General features: G+C 50.2%; 1 protein-coding gene across 2 annotated transcripts in view; it reads right to left on the bottom strand.

Annotated features, from left to right (window-relative positions):
- The window catches only part of LOC106569018 (kinesin-like protein KIF26B), a 204,937-nt gene that overhangs the window by 47,643 nt on the left and 137,294 nt on the right, over window positions 1-20,000 (bottom strand). The gene's annotated exons all lie outside the window — the stretch shown is intronic.

Genomic DNA, 20,000 nt, shown 5'->3' with positions numbered 1-20,000 from the left:
TGTTGTTCCCACCACCTCAGAGACCAAACATGAGTAACCGTTAGAAGAGAGATTCCGCTGTAAACATGAGTAACCGTTAGAAGAGAGATTCCGCTGTAAACATGAGTAACCGTTAGAAGAGAGATTCCGCTGTAAACATGAGTAACCGTTAGAAGAGAGATTCCGCTGTAAACATGAGTAACCGTTAGAAGAGAGATTCCGCTGTAAACATGAGTAACCGTTAGAAGAGAGATTCCGCTGTAAACATGAGTAACCGTTAGAAGAGAGATTCCGCTGTAAACATGAGTAACCGTTAGAAGAGAGATTCCGCTGTAAACTGCCGCCAATTGTTGCTCTGGGATTAAGTCGAGACAGATTTCCCAAATGCTCCCAAACACTTTGTCTTTTAGAAAGGAAGCTCCCGAACGTTTCCAAAAGCCCGAATTACAGCCGGGAATTACAGCCGATTAAAAAAGAAGGGAGAGACGTGAGCAGAAATGAAAGCAAACTGAGTAAACAGCAGAGAACTTGTAAATAGAGGAGATTTGAGCCTTGAGGACATGAAAGCATGAGTCTGGAATGCGTTGAGTTGCGTAACAGGATTGATCAGCCGAGGAGAACACAAACACAACACACTCACCATGAACGCTACTCAGCAGGCTGCTGCATGCTAAAAAAAAACATGTCAAGTGAATAACCAATGGGGTGAAAGTAAAAACCATGTGTTTGCGTGCATATGTGTGTATGTCTGTGAGTGTGTGTATGATGGATCACCCCTCTCCTCTGTAGATGAGTAGTAAAGGTAAGATAGCTTCCTTGTGAAGCCTGCAGTAAATTGGTCCCAGCAGCAGTAAAATGCCACTCCCCAGCTCATTAAAACACACATTACAGGATATTCTCTGTAACAGTGCTTCTAGGGAGACTGTAGAGCTTATTTCTGTCCCATCTGTCTAATGGAAATGAACGTTTTCATTCAAAGTGAAAATGATGTAATATACTGTTTACAGTAAATATTAAAGCTCATATTCAATAAATATATAACAGGCTATTCATTATAAATGCACTCCATGTGGCTGCTGTGAGAATCAAATGTATAACTATGGTGTTGGGCCGGCACCATGCTACCACTGGGATGTGAAAGTATAGCCAGTACTGATGATGATAAACACAACAACAGAGTCCTTCCTCTGGTTGCATCACTATGCCATCAACATGACCAGGGAACAACAGGAAGGAATGTCTTCCAGAGAGATAAGAGAAGGGTGTGTGTGTGTGTGTACCTACTGCCTGTCTACTATGACGAGAGTAGAAGTCTAACCCTGGTGAGTGCATTTTCAGGTCAAAGACATCATATTAAATTCAAAGACCCTTTGCTATATAACACACACACACACACACTCCAGAGCATCCAGCGCCCTATCCTGACCCCAATAAAAAGGCCCATCACATCAGTAAGTGCCTCGGGGGAAGGATTTCAGCGGTGCGCTCTTCCTGAGGTCTAACTCATATAGGGTTTTGACTAGATGGGATACAGCATATGTCAGAAATGGCCAGAATTGACGTTTCATAGCAGGTTAGGAGAACTTACGCAGCAGGTTAGGAGAATTAAGTTACGGTTAGGAAAGGGGTTAGGTTTAGCTAAAATGCTGTCTTCCTGTCTCTGTGGGTAAGCACACAACTCCTGACTACACAACACTTCAGGACATATACAGTGCCTTCAGAAAGAATTCACAACACTTGACTTTATCCACATTTTGTTGTGTTACAGACCGAATTTAAAATGTATTAAATTGAGATTGTGTGTCACTGGCCAACACACAATACTCCATAATGTCAAAGTGGAATTATGTTTTTAGACATTTTTACAAATGAATTAAAAATATAAAGCTGAAATGTCTCTAAGTATTCAACCCTTTTGTTATGGCAAGCCTAAATAAGTTCAGGAGTAAAAATGTGCTTAACAAGTCACATAATAAATTGCATGGACTCACTCTGTGTGCAATAATGGTGTTTAACTTGATGTTTTAATGACTACCTCATCTCTGTACACCACACATATAATTATCTGCAAGGTCCCTCAGTCGAGCAGAACATTTCAAACACAGTTTCAACCACAAAGACCAGGGAGGTTTTCTAATGCCTTACAAAGAAGGGCACCTATTGGTACAGGGGTCAAAAAAAAAAAATAAGCAGACATTGAATTTCCCTTTGAGCATGGTGAAGTTAATTACACTTTGAATGGTGTATCAATACACCCAGTCACTATAAAGATACAGGTGTACATCGTAACTCAGGAAGGAAACCGCTCAGGGATTTCACCATGAGGCCAATGGTGACTTTAAAACAGTTACAGAGTTTAATGGCTGTGATAGGAGAAAACTGAGGATGGATCAACAACATTGTAGTTACTCCACAATACTAACCTAAATGACAGAGTGAAGAGAAGGAAGCCTGTACAGAATACAAATATTACAAAACATGCATCCTGTTTGCAATAAGTGACTACAGTAAAACTGCAAAAAATGTGGCAAAGAAATTCACTTTATGTCCTGAATACAAAGTGTTATGTTTGAGGCAAATCCAAAACAACACATCACTGAGCCTTGAAATGTTCATGGTGTGGGTATGCTTGTCATCGGCACTGACTACCGAGTTTTTGGGGATAAAAACAAATGGAATAGAGCTGAGCACAGTCAGTATTTCATTGAAAAAAAATGGGCAAACATTTCTAAAAACATGTTTTCACTTTGTCATTATCGGGTATTGTGTGTAGATGGGTGAGATTTAAAAATGTTTGTTTAGCCATTTTGAATTCAGGCAGTACCACCAAAATATGGAAAAAAATCAACGGGTGTGAATTCTTCCCACAGTTGTGTCAAGTTGGCTGGATGTCCTTTGGTTGGTGAACCATTCTTAATACACACAGGAAACTGTTTCGCTTGAAAAACCAGCAGCGTTGCAGTTCTTGTCACAAACCATACCCTGTTCAAAGACACTTAAATATTTTGTCTTGCTTGCCCATTCACCCTCTGAATGGCACACATACACAATCCATGTCTCAATTGTCAGTCTATGTCATGGAAAGAGCAGGTGTTCTTAATGTTTTGTATACTCCGTGTATGTCAACTAGGGCTAGGCTAAGATACTGGGGGATAGTGTGTGTACACTATATATTTGTGTGTGTCTGTCTGTGCATGTATGTGAGTGAGTGAGTGAGTGAGTGAGTGAGTGAGTGAGTGAGTGAGTGAGTGAGTGAGTGAGTGAGTGAGTGAGTGAGTGAGTGAGTGAGTGAGTGAGTGAGTGAGTGAGTGCAAGAAATACAGTGTATTTGTTAATCAGCAACAAACAGAAGGGGAGCTAAGAGCCAATGAGTTGATGTTAAATGTCTCTTGATGGTGATATGACTGATCTTTCTCTCATGTTGTATTCTTCCTTAGCCCATCCACCACTCCTTACAGGACAAAATAAACTTTGTTTGTGCAGGTTTTTGTTACATATACATTTTACATACATGGTACTTTTTATACACAGTTACATAACATATACATATATTAACATATACACGTATACGTACATACACACACACACACAAACATACATACACACATATATATATATATATATATATATATATATATATATATATATATATATATATATATATATATATATATACACACACACACACACATATGTACATACATACATACATACATACATACATACACAGTGTATATATATATATATATATACACACTGCTCAAAAAAATAAAGGGAACACTAAAATAACACATCCTAGATCTGAATGAATGAAATAATGTTATTAAATACTTTTTTCTTTACAGAGTTGAATATGCTGACAACAAAATCACACAAAAATAATCAATGGAAATCCAATTTATCAACCCATGGAGGTCTGGATTTGGAGTCACACTCAAAATTAAAGTGGAAAACCACACTACAGGCTGATCCAACGTTGATGTAATGTCCTTAAAACAAGTCAAAATGAGGCTCAGTAGTGTGTGTGGCGTCCACGTGCCTGTATGACTTCCCTACAACGCCTGGGCATGCTCCTGATGAGGTGGCGGATGGTCTCCTGAGGGATCTCCTCCCAGACCTGGACTAAAGCATCCGCCAACTCCTGCGTTTTTCTGGATATTTTTGTTGTTATTGTGTCTCTCACTGTTCAAATAAACCTACCATTAAAATTATAGACTGATCATTTCTTTGTCAGTGGGCAAACGTACAAAATCAGCAGAGGATCAAATACTTTTTTCCCCTCACTGTATATATATATGTATATATGTATATATTAATACACACACACGCATATATACATACATATATTATATACACATATATACATATAGTTGAAGTCGGAAGTTTACATACACCTTAGACAAATACAGATTTCACAATTCCTGACATTTAATCATAGTAAAAATTCCCTGTCTTAGGTCAGTTAGGATCACCACTTTATTTTAAGAATGTGAAATTTCAGAATAATAGTAGAGAGAATGATTTATTTCAGCACATTCCCAGTGGGTCAGAAGTTAACACACTCAATTAGTATTTGGCTGCATTGTCTTTCAATTGTTTAACTTGGGCCAAACATTTCGGGTAGCCTTCCACAAGCTTCCCACAATAAGTTGGGTGAATTTTGGCCCATTCCTCCTGACAGAGCTGGTGTAACTGAGTCAGGTTAGTAGGCCTCCTTGCTCGCACACGCTTTTTCAGTTCTGCCCATGTAACAGTGTAGGTTCCGTCCCTCTCTTCGCCCCAACCCGGGCTCGAACCAGGGACCCTTGCACACATCAACAACTGACACCCACCGAAGCATCGTTACCCATCGCGCCACAAAAGCCGCGGCCCTTGCAACGCAAGGGGAAACCCTACTTCAAGTCTCAGAGCGAGTGACGTCACCGATTGAAACGCTATTAGCGCGCACCAACACTAACTACTAGCCATTTCACATCGGTTACACCCACAAATGTTCTATAGGATTGAGGTCAGGGCTTTGTGATGGCCACTCCAATACCTTGAGTTTGTTGTCCTTAAGCCAATTTGCCACAACTTTGGAAGTATGGTTGGGGTCATTGTCCATTTGGAAGACCCATTTGCGACCAAGCTTTAACTTCCTGACTGATGTCTTGAGATGTTGCTTCAATATATCTGTCACGACTTCTGCCGAAGTCGGTCCCTCTTCTTGTTTGGGTGGTTGACATCACCGGCCTTCTAGCCATCGCCGATCCACTTTTCATTTTCCATTTGTTTTGTCCTTGTCTTACACACCTGGTTTCAATTCCCCAATTACTTGTTCATTATTTAACCCTCTGTTCCCCCATGTTTGTTTGTGAGTGATTGTTTATCTGTTCATGTATACGCACGTTAGGCTGGTTACGCTGGGTTATGTTAAACCCTTATTTGTATTTCGTGTTAGTTTGTTCCGTGTGCTTCTGGGTCGCCAAATAAAAGGCTGTGTTTTGCTACCAACTATCTGCTCTCCTGCGCCTGATTTCCTACAGCCCTTCACGCATACCATTACAGAAATTGAGTCAGCAGGAGCAGACGGCCCCCCTTTGGCGGTCGAGGAGCACGTCCAGCAGCACGCGACCTAGTTGTAACGTCTGGGCAGCGCCATGGATCGCGTGCTGCAGACGATGGATAGATGGGAGAGAGAAGGAGGTCTTCCAACACATCCACCAGCTACACTACAGCAGGCCCCACTGTCCACCCCTCCTTCACCCGGTTCCAGCGGGATTCGGCTGTCGCTCCCGAGGGAGTATGATGGGACGGCTGCCGGATGCCAGGGGTTCCTACTCCAGCTGGAGCTCTACCTGGCGACCATCCACCCGGCTCCATCGGGACGTGAGAGTGTGTCCGCCCTTGTCTCCTGCCTCTCAGGCAAAGCCCTGGAGTGGGCCAACGCCGCGTCTCCTTCACTCCATACGGCGTTGGCCCACTCCAGGACTATTACACAGAGTTCACCCGCCGCTTTCAGGCCGTTTTCGACCACCCGCCTGAGGGTCGAGCGGCGGGTGAACCTCTGTTCCACCTGAGGCAGGGGACAAGGAGCGCGCAGGATTTCGCTTTGGAATTCTGGACCCTGGCCGCTAGTGCGGGATGGAACGACAGGGCCCTGATTGATCAATACCGGTGCAGTCTGTGCGAGGACGTCCGTCGGGTGTTGGCCTGCCGAGACACCACCCTCACGTTGGACCAGCTGGTGGACCTGTCCATGCGGCTGGACAACCTGCTGGCTACCCGCGGGCGTCCGGATCGGGGCCTGTCAGTTCCATCCCCCAGCACCTCCGCTCAGACGCCCATGGAGCTGGAAGGTGCTGTGCTTAGGGCGACCGGAGGAGGGGCCATTCCCTGCACCATCTGTGGCCGCAGAGTGCACACTGTTGGTCGGTGCTGGGGGGGTTCCTCAGGGAGTCCAGGCAGCAGGCAGGGCACTATCGTGTCACCCCAGGTGAGTCGGCACCAGGCTCACCCAGAGCCCTAGATAGTCAACCATTTGGGTCAGGGCTGATTAGGGAGGCCACCGCTCCACTAGACATGGTTACGCAGGAGGGTCACAAGGAAAGAATTAGTCTCTATCTTATTGATTCTCCTGCGTTTCCCGTGGTGCTGGGCCTACCCTGGTTGGCCTGTCATGACCCCACCATTTTGTGGCAACAGAGGGCTCTCAAGGGGTGGTCACGAAAGTGCTCAGGGAGGTGTGTAGGGGTTTCCATCGGTGCGACTACGGTGGAAAGTCCAGACCAGGTCTCCACCATACGCATCCCCTTAGAATATGCCGATTTGGCTCTCGCCTTCTGTAAGAAGAAGGCGATTCAATTACTACCCCATCGACGGGGGGGATTGTGCGATAAATCTCCTGGTAGACGCAGCACTTCCCAGGAGTCACGTGTATCCTCTGTCACAGGAGGAGACGGCGGCTATGGAAACATATGTCTCCGAATCCCTGGGGCAGGGATACATTCGGACCTCCACTTCACCTGCCTCCTCAAGTTTATTTTTTGTGAAGAAGAAGGATGGAGGTCTGCGCCCGTGTATTGACTATCAGGGTCTCAATCAGATCACGGTGAGGTACAGCTACCCGCTGCCTCTCATCACCAGTGTGATCGAGTCAACGCATGGGGCGCGCTTCGTCACAAAATTGGATCTCGGGAGCGCTTGGTGCGTACCTGGTGCGTATCCGGGAGGGGGATGAGTGGAAGACAGCATTTAGTACCACCTCAGGGTACTATGAGTACCTCGTCATGCCGTACGGGTTGATGAATTCTCCGTCAGTCTTCCAGGCCTTTGTTAACGAGATTTTCCAGGACCTACACGGGCAGGGTGTAGTGGTGTATATTGATGACATTCTGATATACTCCGCTACACGCGCCGAGCATGTGTCCCTGGTGCGTGAGGTGCTTGGTCGACTGTTGGAGCATGACCTGTACGTCAAGGCTGAGAAATGTCTGTTCTTCCAACAGTCCATCTCCTTCCTAGGGTACCGCTTTCCCACGTCAGGGGTGGAAATGGAGAGTGACTGCATTTCAGCCGTACGTAATTGGCCGACTCCCACCACGGTAAAGGAAGTGCAGCGGTTCCTAGGGTTTGCCAACTACTACCGGAGGTTTATCCGGGGCTTTGGTCAGGTTGCGGCTCCCATTACCTCACTGCTGAAGGGGGACCCGGAGCGTTTGCAGTGGTTGGCTGAGGCAGACAGGGCTTTTGGTCACCTGAGGGCTCTGTTTACCTCGGCTCCCGTGCTGGCTCATCCGGATCCCTCTTTGGCGTTCATAGTGGAGGTGGACGCGTCCGAGGCTGGGATAGGAGAGCCGTGCTCTCTCAACGCTCGGGTACGCCACCGAAGCTTGCCCCTGTGCCTTCTTTTCGAAGAAGCTCAGCCCGGCGGAGCAAAACTATGATGTGGGGGACCGGGAGCTGTTGGCTGTCATCAAGGCTCTGAAGGCGTGGAGACATTGGCTTGAGGGGGCGAGACACCCTTTTCTCATTTGGACTGACCACCGCAATCTGGAGTACATCCGGGCGGTGAGGAGACTGAACCCTCGCCAGGCAAGGTGGGCCATGTTTTTTACCCATTTTGTGTTTACCCTGTCCCACCGACCAGGTTCCCAGAAAGCTAAGGCAGATGCACTGTCCCGGATGTATCACAGAGGAGCGATCCATGGATCACACTTCCATACTCTTGCCTGGTGCCACCAGTAGTGTGGGAGCTGGACGCGGACATCGAGCGGGCGTTACGTACAGAGCCCACTCCTCTCCAGTGTCCAGCTGGGCATCTGTACGTTCCGTCTGCTGTCCGCGACCGGTTGATCTATTGGGCCCACACGTCACCCTCCTCTGGTCATCCTGGCATCGGTCGGACGGTGCGCTGTCTTAGTGGGAAGTACTGGTGGTCCACCTTGGCCAAGGACGTGAGGGTTTATGTTTCTTCCTGCTCGGTGTGCGCCCAGTGCAAGGCTCCCAGGCACCTGCCCAGAGGGAAGTTACAACCCCTACCCGATCCACAACGGCCGTGGTTGCACCTGTCGGCCCTACAGACTGCAGAGGCCCTGTTCACTCACGTCTTCCGGCACTACAGGGTGCCTGAGGACATAAGTCTCTGATCGGGTTCCCCAGTTCACGTCCAGGGTATGGAGGGAGTTCATGGAACGTCTGGGGGTCTCGGTCAGCCTCACCTCAGGTTTTCACCCCGAGAGTAACGGGCAGGTGGAGAGAGTAAACCAGGATGTGGGTAGGTTTCTGCGGTCCTATTGCCAGGACCGGCCGGGGGAGTGGGCGGCGTTCATCCCCTGGGCAGAGATGGCCCAAAACTCACTCCGCCACTCCTCCACTAACCTCTCCCCCTTCCAGTGCGTACTGGGGTATCAGCCGGTTCTGGCACCTTGGCATCAGAGCCAGATCGAGGCTCCTGCGGTGGACGAATGGTTTAACCTGTTGGGGCTAGGGGGCAGTATTTGCACGGCCGGATAAAAAACGTACCCGATTTAAACTGCTTACTACTCTTGCCCAGAAACGAGAATATGCATTAGTAGATTTGGATAGAAAACACTCTAAAGTTTCTAAAACTGTTTGAATGGTGTCTGTGAGTATAACAGAACTCATATGGCAGGCCAAAACCTGAGAAGATTCCATACAGGAAGTGCCCTGTCTGACAATTTGTTGTCCTTCTGTTGCATCTCTATCGAAAATACAGCATCTCTGCTGTAACGTGACATTTTCTAAGGCTTCCATTGGCTCTCAGAAGGCGCCAGAAAGTGGAATGACATGTCTCCTGTCTCTGGGCGAAGAACAGCAGGAGATTTTGTGAGTGGTCAGGCTGGGGACAGTGACACTGGAGATGCGCGTTCATGAGAATTCTCAATTTTTTTCTTTCAGCCTTTGAATGAATACAACGTCGCCCGGTTGGAATATTATCGCTATTTTACAAGAAAAATAGCATAAATACTGATTTTAAACAGCGTTTGACATGCTTCGAAGTACGGTAATGGAATATTTTGAATTTTTTTGTCACGAAATGCGCTCGCGCATCACCCTTCGGATAGTGACCTGAACGCACGAACAAAACGGAGCTATTTGAATATAACTATGGATTATTTGGAACCAAAACAACATTTGTTGTTATAGTAGAAGTCCTGGGAGTGCATTCAGACGAAGAACAGCAAATGTAATCCAATTTTTCTAATAGTAATTCTGAGTTTAGGTTGTCCCAAACTTGGTGGGTGTCAAATTAGCTAGCCTGTGATGGCCGAGCTATCTACTCAGAATATTGCAAAATGTGCTTTCGCCGAAAAGCTATTTTAAAATCTGACACCACGATTGCATAAAGGAGTTCTGTATCTATAATTCTTAAAATAATTGTTATGTATTTTGTGAACGTTTATCGTGAGTAATTTAGTAAATTCACCGGAAGTTTGCTAGTTCTGAACATCACATGCTAATGTAAAAAGCTGGTTTTTGATATAAATATGAACTTGATTGAACAAAACATGCATGTATTGTATAACATAATGTCCTAGAAGATCATCAAAGGTTAGTGCTGCATTTAGCTGTGGTTTTGGTTTTTGTGACATATATGCTTGCTTGAAAATGGCTGTGTGATTATTTTGGACAGGGTACTCTCCTGACATGATCTAATGTTTTGCGTTCGCTGTAAAGCCTTTTTAGAAATCGGACAACGTGGTTAGATTAACGAGAGTCTTGTCTTTAAAATGGTGTAAAATAGTCATATGTTTGAGAAATTGAAGTTATAGCATTTTTGAGGTATTTGTATTTCGCGCCACACGATTCCACTGGCTGTTGACTAGGGTCTAGCCCATAGAAGTTAAGCGCTCGGAGGAGACCTGGGACGCCGCTCATGTGCACCTGCAACGGGCTGTGAGGCGGCAGAAGGCGAGCCGACCGCCACCGCAGTGAGACCCCGGTGCAAAACCTGCCCCTCCGCCTGCCCTGCCAGAAGCTGGGTCGCGGTTTGTGGGGCCATTCAAAGTCCTGAGGAGACTGAACGAGGTATGCTACAGGTTACAGCTTCCCCCAGATTACCGTATTAACCCCTCGTTCAATGCAGTTCCTGCTATGCAGGAAAATTCTCAGCAACAAAAGAGTGATCAAATTAAGATCCTACATATGTATATGCAGAATAGGCCATTGTCAAACGGGCTGTGTGTGCCATTCCCTTTGAACTGGACTGTGTGTTTACACTACAGGCAGCATCAACAGCACAACTTTAGATCATTAGAAAGCAGTCACAAAAACCACAAAATGACCCTAAATAGCTTTAAATATGTAAATACCACGGGAGTCATCTTACTTTGTTATATTGATCAAACAACACAAAAGGAAGCTCTCTGTCTCTCCCTCAGTCGCCTACTGTATGCACATCAACAACAATGAATATGATAAAATCTATTGAGGGATAAACCCTCTCAAACTTTTTCAGCGTGTGGCAGTTGGCCGTAAAAATTTCACTGATACGATGGGGAAAAGTAGCCTAGTCGCCCTGGCTGCTGCAGCCTGCCTGCTTCTGTCCAAGGCATAACCTATATTTGAGACAATTTAATGGGATTTACCAGCTTACTTGTCTGCCCATTTAATCGATGCCCAATACATTTGATTGACAACTAAGAGATATGCGCTAACTGTGGATAAAAGTCGTTGAAGTTCAGCATAGCTAGCCAGCTAAGTTGAGTATCATTTATTTCTAGCTAACCAAACGACACATGCAATTTGTAGCTAAAAAGTTGTATGGGGAAAAAGTCTGCCGCTCACCCACTCGTCCAAGCTTGTATGACATGACATCTCATCCCAGCAACTAGCTAGCTACTAACCACGTTATGACTTGTGATCATTGGCTTTGCTAGTTTGATTGTGTTGAGTGCCGCTGTACTTTTGTCATGCATTGACAGCATCAATCTATTCTGCCAACAATTTCCGACTCTACGTAATAACATTTTGAGCCAAACCTATTTTTAAAATCTCTTATCAAGTTGGTTTCGTAGCATAAACTCAGAATGTGATATTTGGGAGTGATATTATGATTGTCTGTTTGTTTCATATCTGCAAAGTAGTTAAAACACTGTCTGTCCCACTTTAAGATGCAACCAAGTCTTCAGTAAAGCAGGACTGTAGTAAAAGGTAGAGAAATGGTAATAGGCTATTTGTTCAGCTTAAACATGGGGGGTGAGAGAGAAATGGAGGAGGAGAGGTTGAGAGAGAGGGATTAGGAGAGGGTCCATTAGTAGTCTATTTGAGTGGGAGCACTTGTCTCTCGCTGCAGTGATCAATTCCCCTGACGCAACTCCTCAGACACTGAAGTCACTTAAAGTGGCGACCCGTCATTCAGGGCAGGTGTGGCAGAGACCATTTACTATTCTGTTTGCTTGCTCCACCAAGATGTACATGCTAAAATAGGCCCTGGTCACTTCTAACATATCTATCGCTCTCTGTATCCTCCATTCCCTCTCTACTGTACATTTCCCTCCATCATCCATCCTCTCTCTCTCTGTATCCTCCATTCCCTCTCTACTGTACATTTCTCTCCATCATCCATCCTCTCTCTCTCTGTATCCTCCATTCCCTCTCTACTGTACATTTCTCTTCATCATCCATCCTCTCTCTCTCTGTGTATCCTCCATTCCCTCTCTACTGTACATTTCTCTTCATCATCCATCCTCTCTCTCTCTGTATCCTCCATTCCCTCTCTACTGTACATTTCTCTCCATCATCCATCCTCTCTCTCTCTGTGTATCCTCCATTCCCTCTCTCCTGTACATTTCTCTCCATCATCCATCCTCTCTCTCTCTGTATCCTCCGTCCCTCTCTCGTCCCTTCCCTCTCTACCCTCCATTCTCTTTTTACTCTATTTATATCCTCACTTCTCTCCCTCTACCCCTCTGTCTCTACCCAAATTCCCTCCCTCTACCTCTCTCTGTCTCTAACCTCAATTCCCTCTATACACCCCTCTTTCTACCCTCACTTTTCTCTTTATACCCTTCTCTCTCTCCCTCTTCTCCTCCATCTATCTCTATTCCACACACACCCACACACAATCTGGTTCTGAGCTGAGAAACCAAATGATTTCTAGCATGATTCCTGCTCACCTTACTGATAAATATCTGTATAAAACTGCTCACAGCATAGTAAGACCTATACTGTTTATAATGGAACACGAGAGAACAACAGAAGCTACTCCACAGTGGGTGGTGCACAATTAACTAGGCAATTACTGGAAATTCCAACACACAGACATCCCTCCCTCCCTCCCTCCCTCTCTCTCTCTCTCCCCCTCTCCCTCCCTCCCTCTCTCTCTCCTCTCTCTCTCCCTCCCTCCCTCTCTCTCTCCCTCCCTCCCTCTCTCTCTCTCCCTCCCTCCCTCTCTCCCTCTCTCCCTCCCTCTCTCTCTCCCTCTCTCCCTCCCTCTCTCTCTCTCTCCCTCCCTCCTCTCTCTCTCTCTCCCTCTCTCTCCCTCCCTCCCTCCCTAGATAAACAATACAAAATTAACAGTAAACATTACTCACAAACATTCCAAATGAATAAAGACATTTAAAATGTCATAAATCCACATACAGTGTTGTAATGGTGTGCAAATAGTTAAAGTACAAAAGGGAAAATAAATAAACATAAATATGGGTTGTATTTATTATGGTGCTTGTTCTTCACTGGTTGCCCTTTTCTTATGGCAACAGGTCAATAATCTTACTGCTGTGATGGCACACTGTGGTATTTCACCCAGTAGATACAAAAGTTTATCAAAATTGGATTTGTACTCTTTGTGTCAAGCAATTATATTTTCCTCATGCTTTGGTTGGGTCTAATTGTGTTTCTGTCCTGGGGCTCTGTAGAGTCCCAGGACTCTCTCTCTCTCTCGTCCATCCCTCTCTCTCGTCCATCCCTCTCTCTCTCGTCCATCCATCCCTCCCTCTCTCTCGTCCCTCTCTCTCTCGTCCATCTCTCTCTCTCTCTCTCTCTCTCTCTCTCTCTCTCTCTCTCGTCCGTCCATCCATCTCTCTCTCTCTCTCTCTCTCATCCGTCCCTCCCTCTCTCTCTCTCTCTCTCTCTCTCTCGTCCATCTCTCTCTCTCTCGTCCATCCCTCTCTCTCTCGTCCATCCCTCTCTCTCTCGTCCGTCCATCACTCCCTCTCTCTCTCGTCCGTCCATCCCTCACCCTCGCTCTCTCGTCTGTCCGTCCATCCCTCTCTCTCTCTCTCTCTCTCGTCCGTCCATCCCTCTCTCGTCCGTCCGTCCCTCTCTCGTCCGTCCGTCCGTCCCTCTCTCGTCTGTCCGTCCCTCTCTCTCTCCCTCTCGTCCGTCCCTCTCTCTCTCCCTCTCGTCCGTACCTCTCTCTCTCCCTCTCGTCCGTCCCTCTCTCTCTCCCTCTCGTCCGTCCCTCTCTCTCTCCCTCCCTCTCGTCCGTCCCTCTCTCTCTCCCTCCCTCCCTCTCGTCCGTCCCTCTCTCTCTCCCTCTCGTCCGTCCCTCTCTCGTCCGTCCGTCCCTCTCTCTCTCTCGTCAGGTCCCTCGCTCTCTCCCTCCCTCTCGTCCGTCCCTATCTCGTCCGGTCCCTCTCTCTCCCTCCCTCCCTCTCGTCCGTCCCTCTCTCTCCCTCCCTCCCTCTCGTCCGTCCCTCTCTCTCCCTCCCTCCCTCTCGTCCAGTCCCTCTCTCTCTCTCTCCCTCTCGTCCGTCCCCTCTCTCTCTCCCTCTCGTCCGTCCCCTCTCTCTCTCCCTCTCGTCCGTCCCTCGCTCTCTCCCTCCCTCTCGTCCGTCCCTATCTCGTCCGTCCTTCTCTCTCTCCCTCTCGTCCGTCCCTCTCTCTCTCTCTCTCGTCCGTCCCTCTCTCTCTCCCTCCCTCTCGTCCGTTCCTCTCTCTCTCTCCCTCTCGTCCGTCCCTCTCTCTCTCCCTCTCGTCGTCCCTCTCTCTCTCCCTCTCGCGTCCCTCTCTCTCTCCCTCTCGCCCGTCCCTCTCTCTCTCCCTCTCGTCCGTCCCTCTCTCTCTCTCTCGTCCGTCCCTCTCTCTCTCTCTCTCTATCTCTCTCTCGTCCGTCCCTCTCTCTCTCTCTCTCTCTCTCTCTCTCTCGTCCGTCCCTCTCTCTCTCTCTCTCTCTCTCTCTCTCTCTCTCTCTCTCTCTCTCTCTCTCTCTCTCGTCCGTCTCTCTCTCTCTCTCTCTCTCTCTCTCGTCCATCCATCCATCCCTCTCTCTCTCGTCCCTCTCTCTCTCGTCCATCCCTCTCTCTCTCTCGTCCGTCCATCCATCTCTCTCTCTCTCTCTCTCATCCGTCCCTCCCTCTCTCTCTCTCTCGTCCATCTCTCTCTCTCTCGTCCACCCTCTCTCTCTCGTCCGTCCATCCCTCTCCCTCTCTCTCTTGTCTGTCCGTCCATCCCTCTCTCTCTCGTCTGTCCGTCCATCCCTCTCTCTCTCGTCCGTCCGTCCCTCTCTCGTCCGTCCGTCCCTCTCTCGTCCGTCCGTCCCTCTCTCTCTCCCTCTCGTCCCTCTCTCTCTCCCTCTCGTCCGTCCCTCTCTCTCTCCCTCTCGTCCGTCCCTCTCTCTCTCCCTCTCGCCCGTCCCTCTCTCTCTCCCTCTCGCCCGTCCCTCTCTCTCTCTCTCTCTCTCTCTCTCTCTCTCGTCCATCCCTCTCTCTCTCTCGTCCGTCTCTCTCTCTCTCTCTCTCTCTCGTCCGTCTCTCTCTCTCTCTCGTCTCTCTCTCTCTCTCTCTCTCTCTCTCTCTCTCTCTCTCTCGTCCATCCATCCATCCCTCCCTCTCTCTCGTCCCTCTCTCTCTCGTCCATCCCTCTCTCTCTCTCGTCCGTCCATCCATCTCTCTCTCTCTCTCTCTCTCTCTCATCCGTCCCTCCCTCTCTCTCTCTCGTCCATCTCTCTCTCTCTCGTCCGTCCATCACTCCCTCTCTCTCTCGTCCGTCCATCCCTCTCCCTCTCTCTCTCGTCTGTCCGTCCATCCTTCTCTCTCTCTCTCCCGTCCCTCTCTCGTCCGTCTCTCTCTCTCTCTCTCTCTCTCTCTCTCTCTCTCTCTCTCTCTCTCTCTCTCTCTCTCTCTCTCTCTCTCTCTCTCTCTCTCTCTCTCTCTCTCTCTCGTCCATCCCTCTCTCTCGTCCATCCATCCCTTCCTCTCTCTCTCTCTCGTCCATCCCTCTCTCTCTCGTCCATCCATCCCTCCCTCTCTCGTCCCTTTCTCTCTCCCGTCCCTCTCTCGCTCCCTCCCTCTCGTCTCACTCTCTCTCTCTCTCTCGTCCGTCCATCCTTCTCTCTCTCTCTCCCGTCCCTCTCTCGTCCGTCTCTCTCTCTATCTCTCTCTCTCTCTCTCTCGTCCATCCCTCTCTCTCTCGTCCATCCATCCCTTCCTCTCTCTCTCTCTCGTCCATCCCTCTCTCTCTCGTCCATCCATCCCTTTCTCTCTCCAGTCCCTCTCTCGCTCCCTCCCTCTCGCTCTCTCTCTCTCTCTCTCTCTCTCTCTCTCTCTCTCTCTCGTCCATCCCTCTCTCTCTCGTCCATCCATCCCTCCCTCTCTCTCTCTCGTCCCTCTCTCTCGTCCATCCCTCTCTCCCTCTCGTCCGTCCCTCTCTCTCTCCCTCTCGCCCGTCCCTCTCTCTCCCTCTCGCCCCGTCCCTCTCTCTCTCCCTCTCTCTCGTCCAGTCCCTCTCTCTCTCTCTCTCTCTTCGTCCCTCTCTCTCTCTCTCTCTCTCTCTCTCTCTCGTCCATCCATCCATCCCTCCTTCTCTCTCGTCCCTCTCTCTCGTCCATCCCTCTCTCTCTCTCGTCCAGTCCATCCATCTCTCTCTCTCTCTCATCCGTCCCTCCCTCTCTCTCTCTCGTCCATCTCTCTCTCTCTCGTCCATCCCTCTCTCTCTCGTCCGTCCATCACTCCCTCTCTCTCTCGTCCGTCCATCCCTCTCCCTCTCTCTCTCGTCTGTCCGTCCATCCCTCTCTCTCTCTCTCTCTCGTCCGTCCGTCCCTCTCTCGTCCGTCCCTCTCTCTCCCCCCCCTCTCTCTCTCTCTCTCTCTCTCTCTCTCTCTCTCTCGTCTCTCTCGTCTCTCTCGTCCATCCCTCTTCTCTCTCGTCCATCCATCTCTCTCTCTCGTCCATCCATCCCTCCCTTTCTCTCTCTCGTCCCTCTGTCTCTCGTCCATCCCTCTCTCTCTCTCTCGTCCTTTCATCCGTCTCTCTCTCTCTCTCTCTCATCCGTCTCTCTCTCTCGTCCGTCCGTCCCTCTCTCGTCCGTCCGTCCCTCTCTCGTCCGTCCCTCTCTCTCTCCCTCTCGTCCGTCCCTCTCTCTCTCCCTCCCTCTTGTCCGTCCCTCTCTCTCTCCCTCACTCTCGTCCGTCCCTCGCTCTCTCCCTCCCTCTCGTCCGTCCCTATCTCGTCCGTCCCTATCTCGTCCGTCCCTCTCTCCCTCCCTCCCTCTCGTCCGTCCCTCTCTCTCTCCCTCCCTCTCGTCCCTCTCTCTCCCTCTCGCCCTCCCTCTCTCTCTCTCTCGCCCCTCTCGGCCTCCCTCTCTCTCTCTCTCTCGTCCCTCTCTCGTCCAATCCGTCCCTCTCTCTCTCTCGTCGTCCTCTCTCTCTCCCTCCCTCTCGTCCGTCCCTCTCTCGTCCGGTCCCTCTCTCCCTCCCTCCCTCTCGTCCGTCCCTCTCTCTCCCTCCCTCCCTCTCGTCCGTCCCTCTCTCTCCCTCCCTCCCTCTCGTCCGTCCCTCTCTCTCTCTCTCCTCTCGTCCGTCCCTCTCTCTCTCCCTCTCGTCAGTCCCTCTCTCTCTCCCTCTCGTCGTCCTCGCTCTCTCCCTCCTCTCGTCCGTCCCTATCTCGTCCGTCCTTCTCTCTCTCCCTCTCGTCCGTCCCTCTCTCTCTCTCTCTCGTCCGGTCCCTCTCTCTCTCCTCCCTCTCGTCCGTTCCTCTCTCTCTCTCCCTCTCGTCCCGTCCCTCTCTCTCTCCCTCTCGTCCGTCCCTCTCTCTCTCCCTCTCGCTCCCTCTCTCTCTCCCTCTCGTCCGTCCCTCTCTCTCTCCCTCTCGTCCAGTCCCTCTCTCTCTCTCGTCAGTCCCTCTCTCTCTCTCTCGTGTCCTCTCTCTCTCTCTCTCTTCTCTCTCTCGTCCGTCCCTCTCTCTCTCTCTCTCTCTCTCTCTCTCGTCATCCCTCTCTCTCTCTCTCTCTCTCTCTCTCTCTCTCTCTCTCTCTCTCTCTCTCTCTCTCTCTCTCTCTCTCTCTCTCTCTCTCTCTCTCTCTCTCTCTCTCGTCCGTCTCTCTCTCTCTCTCTCTCTCTCTCTCTCTCGTCCATCCATCCATCCCTCCTTCTCTCTCGTCCCTCTCTCTCTCGTCCATCCCCTCTCTCTCTCGTCCAGTCCATCCATCTCTCTCTCTCTCTCTCTCATCCGTCCCTCTCTCTCTCTCTCTCGTCCTCTCTCTCTCTCTCGTCCATCCCTCTCTCTCTCGCCGTCCATCACTCCCTCTCTCTCTCGTCCGTCCATCCCTCTCCCTCTCTCTCTTGTCTGTCCGTCCTCCTCTCTCTCTCTCGTCTGTGTCCATCCCTCTCTCTCTCGTCAGTCGTCCCTCTCTCGTCGTCGTCCCTCTCTCGTCGTCCGTCCCTCTCTCTCTCCCTCTCGTCCCTCTCTCTCTCCCTCTCGTCCGTCCCTCTCTCTCTCCCTCTCGTCCGTCCTCTCTCTCTCCCTCTCGCTCGTCCCTCTCTCTCTCCCTCTCGCCCGTCCCTCTCTCTCTCCCTCTCTCTCTCTCTCTCTCTCGTCCATCCCTCTCTCTCTCTCGTCCGTCTCTCTCTCTCTCTCTCTCTCTCTCTCGTCCGTCTCTCTCTCTCTACGTCTCTCTCTCTCTCTCTCTCTCTCTCTCTCTCTCTCTCTCTCTCTCGTCCATCCATCCATCCCTCCCTCTCTCTCGTCCCTCTCTCTCTCGTCCATCCCTCTCTCTCTCTCGTCGTCCATCCATCTCTCTCTCTCTCTCTCTCTCTCATCCGTCCCTCCCTCTCTCTCTCTCGTCCATCTCTCTCTCTCTCGTCCGTCCATCACTCCCTCTCTCTCTCGTCCGTCCATCCCTCTCCCTCTCTCTCTCGTCTGTCCGTCCACTTCTCTCTCTCTCTCCCGTCCCTCTCTCGTCCGCTCTCTCTCTCTCTCTCTCTCTCTCTCTCTCTCTCTCTCTCTCTCTCTCTCTCTCTCTCTCTCTCTCTCTCTCTCTCTCTCTCTCTCTCTCTCTCTCGTCCATCCCTCTCTCTCGTCCATCCATCCCTTCCTCTCTCTCTCTCTCGTCCATCCCTCTCTCTCTCGTCCATCCATCCCTCCCTCTCTCGTCCCTTTCTCTCTCCGTCCTCTCTCGCTCCCTCCCTCTCGTCTCCTCTCTCTCTCTCTCTCGTTCGTCCATCCTTCTCTCTCTCTCTCCGTCCCTCTCTCGTCCGCTCTCTCTCTCTCTCTCTCTCTCTCTCTCTCGTCCATCCCTCTCTCTCTCGTCCATCCATCCCTTCCTCTCTCTCTCTCTCGTCCATCCCTCTCTCTCTCGTCCATCCATCCCTTTCTCTCTCCAGTCCCTCTCTCGCTCCCTCCCTCTCGTCTCTCTCTCTCTCTCTCTCTCTCTCTCTCTCTCTCGTCCATCCCTCTCTCTCTCGTCCATCCCTCTCTCTCTCGTCCATCCATCCCTCCCTCTCTCTCTCTCGTCCCTCTCTCTCGTCCATCCCTCTCTCCCTCTCGTCCGTCCCTCTCTCTCTCCCTCTCGCCCGTCCCTCTCTCTCCCTCTCGCCCGTCCCTCTCTCTCTCCCTCTCTCTCGTCCGTCCCTCTCTCTCTCTCTCTCTTCGTCCCTCTCTCTCTCTCTCTCTCTCTCTCTCTCTCTCGTCCATCCATCCATCCCTCCTTCTCTCTCGTCCCTCTCTCTCGTCCATCCCTCTCTCTCTCTCGTCCGTCCATCCATCTCTCTCTCTCTCTCATCCGTCCCTCCCTCTCTCTCTCTCGTCCTCTCTCTCTCTCGTCCATCCCTCTCTCTCTCGTCACGTCCATCACTCCCTCTCTCTCTCGTCGTCCATCCCTCTCCCTCTCTCTCTCGTCTGTCCGTCCATCCCTCTCTCTCTCTCTCTCTCGTCCGTCCGTCCCTCTCTCGTCCGTCCGTCCCTCTCTCGTCGTCCCTCTCTCTCCCTCCTCTCTCTCTCTCTCTCTCTCTCTCTCTCTCTCTCTCGTCTCTCTCGTCTCTCTCGTCCATCCCTCTTCTCTCTCGTCCATCCATCTCTCTCTCTCGTCCATCCATCCCTCCCTTTCTCTCTCTCGTCCCTCTGTCTCTCGTCCATCCCTCTCTCTCTCTCTCGTCCTTTCATCCTCTCTCTCTCTCTCTCTCATCCGTCTCTCTCTCTCGTCCGTCGTCCCTCTCTCGTCCGTCCAGTCCCTCTCTCGTCCAGTCCCTCTCTCTCTCTCCCTCTCGTCGTCCCTCTCTCTCTCCCTCCCTCTTGTCCGTCCCTCTCTCTCTCCCTCACTCTCGTCGCCTCGCTCTCTCCCTCCCTCTCGTCGTCCCTATC

The sequence above is a fragment of the Salmo salar genome, chromosome ssa01 (genome assembly GCF_905237065.1).
Source record: "Salmo salar chromosome ssa01, Ssal_v3.1, whole genome shotgun sequence".
NCBI lineage: Eukaryota > Metazoa > Chordata > Actinopteri > Salmoniformes > Salmonidae > Salmo > Salmo salar.
Note: the sequence above shows the minus strand (reverse complement) of the source record. Positions and strands in the feature narration are given on the sequence as shown.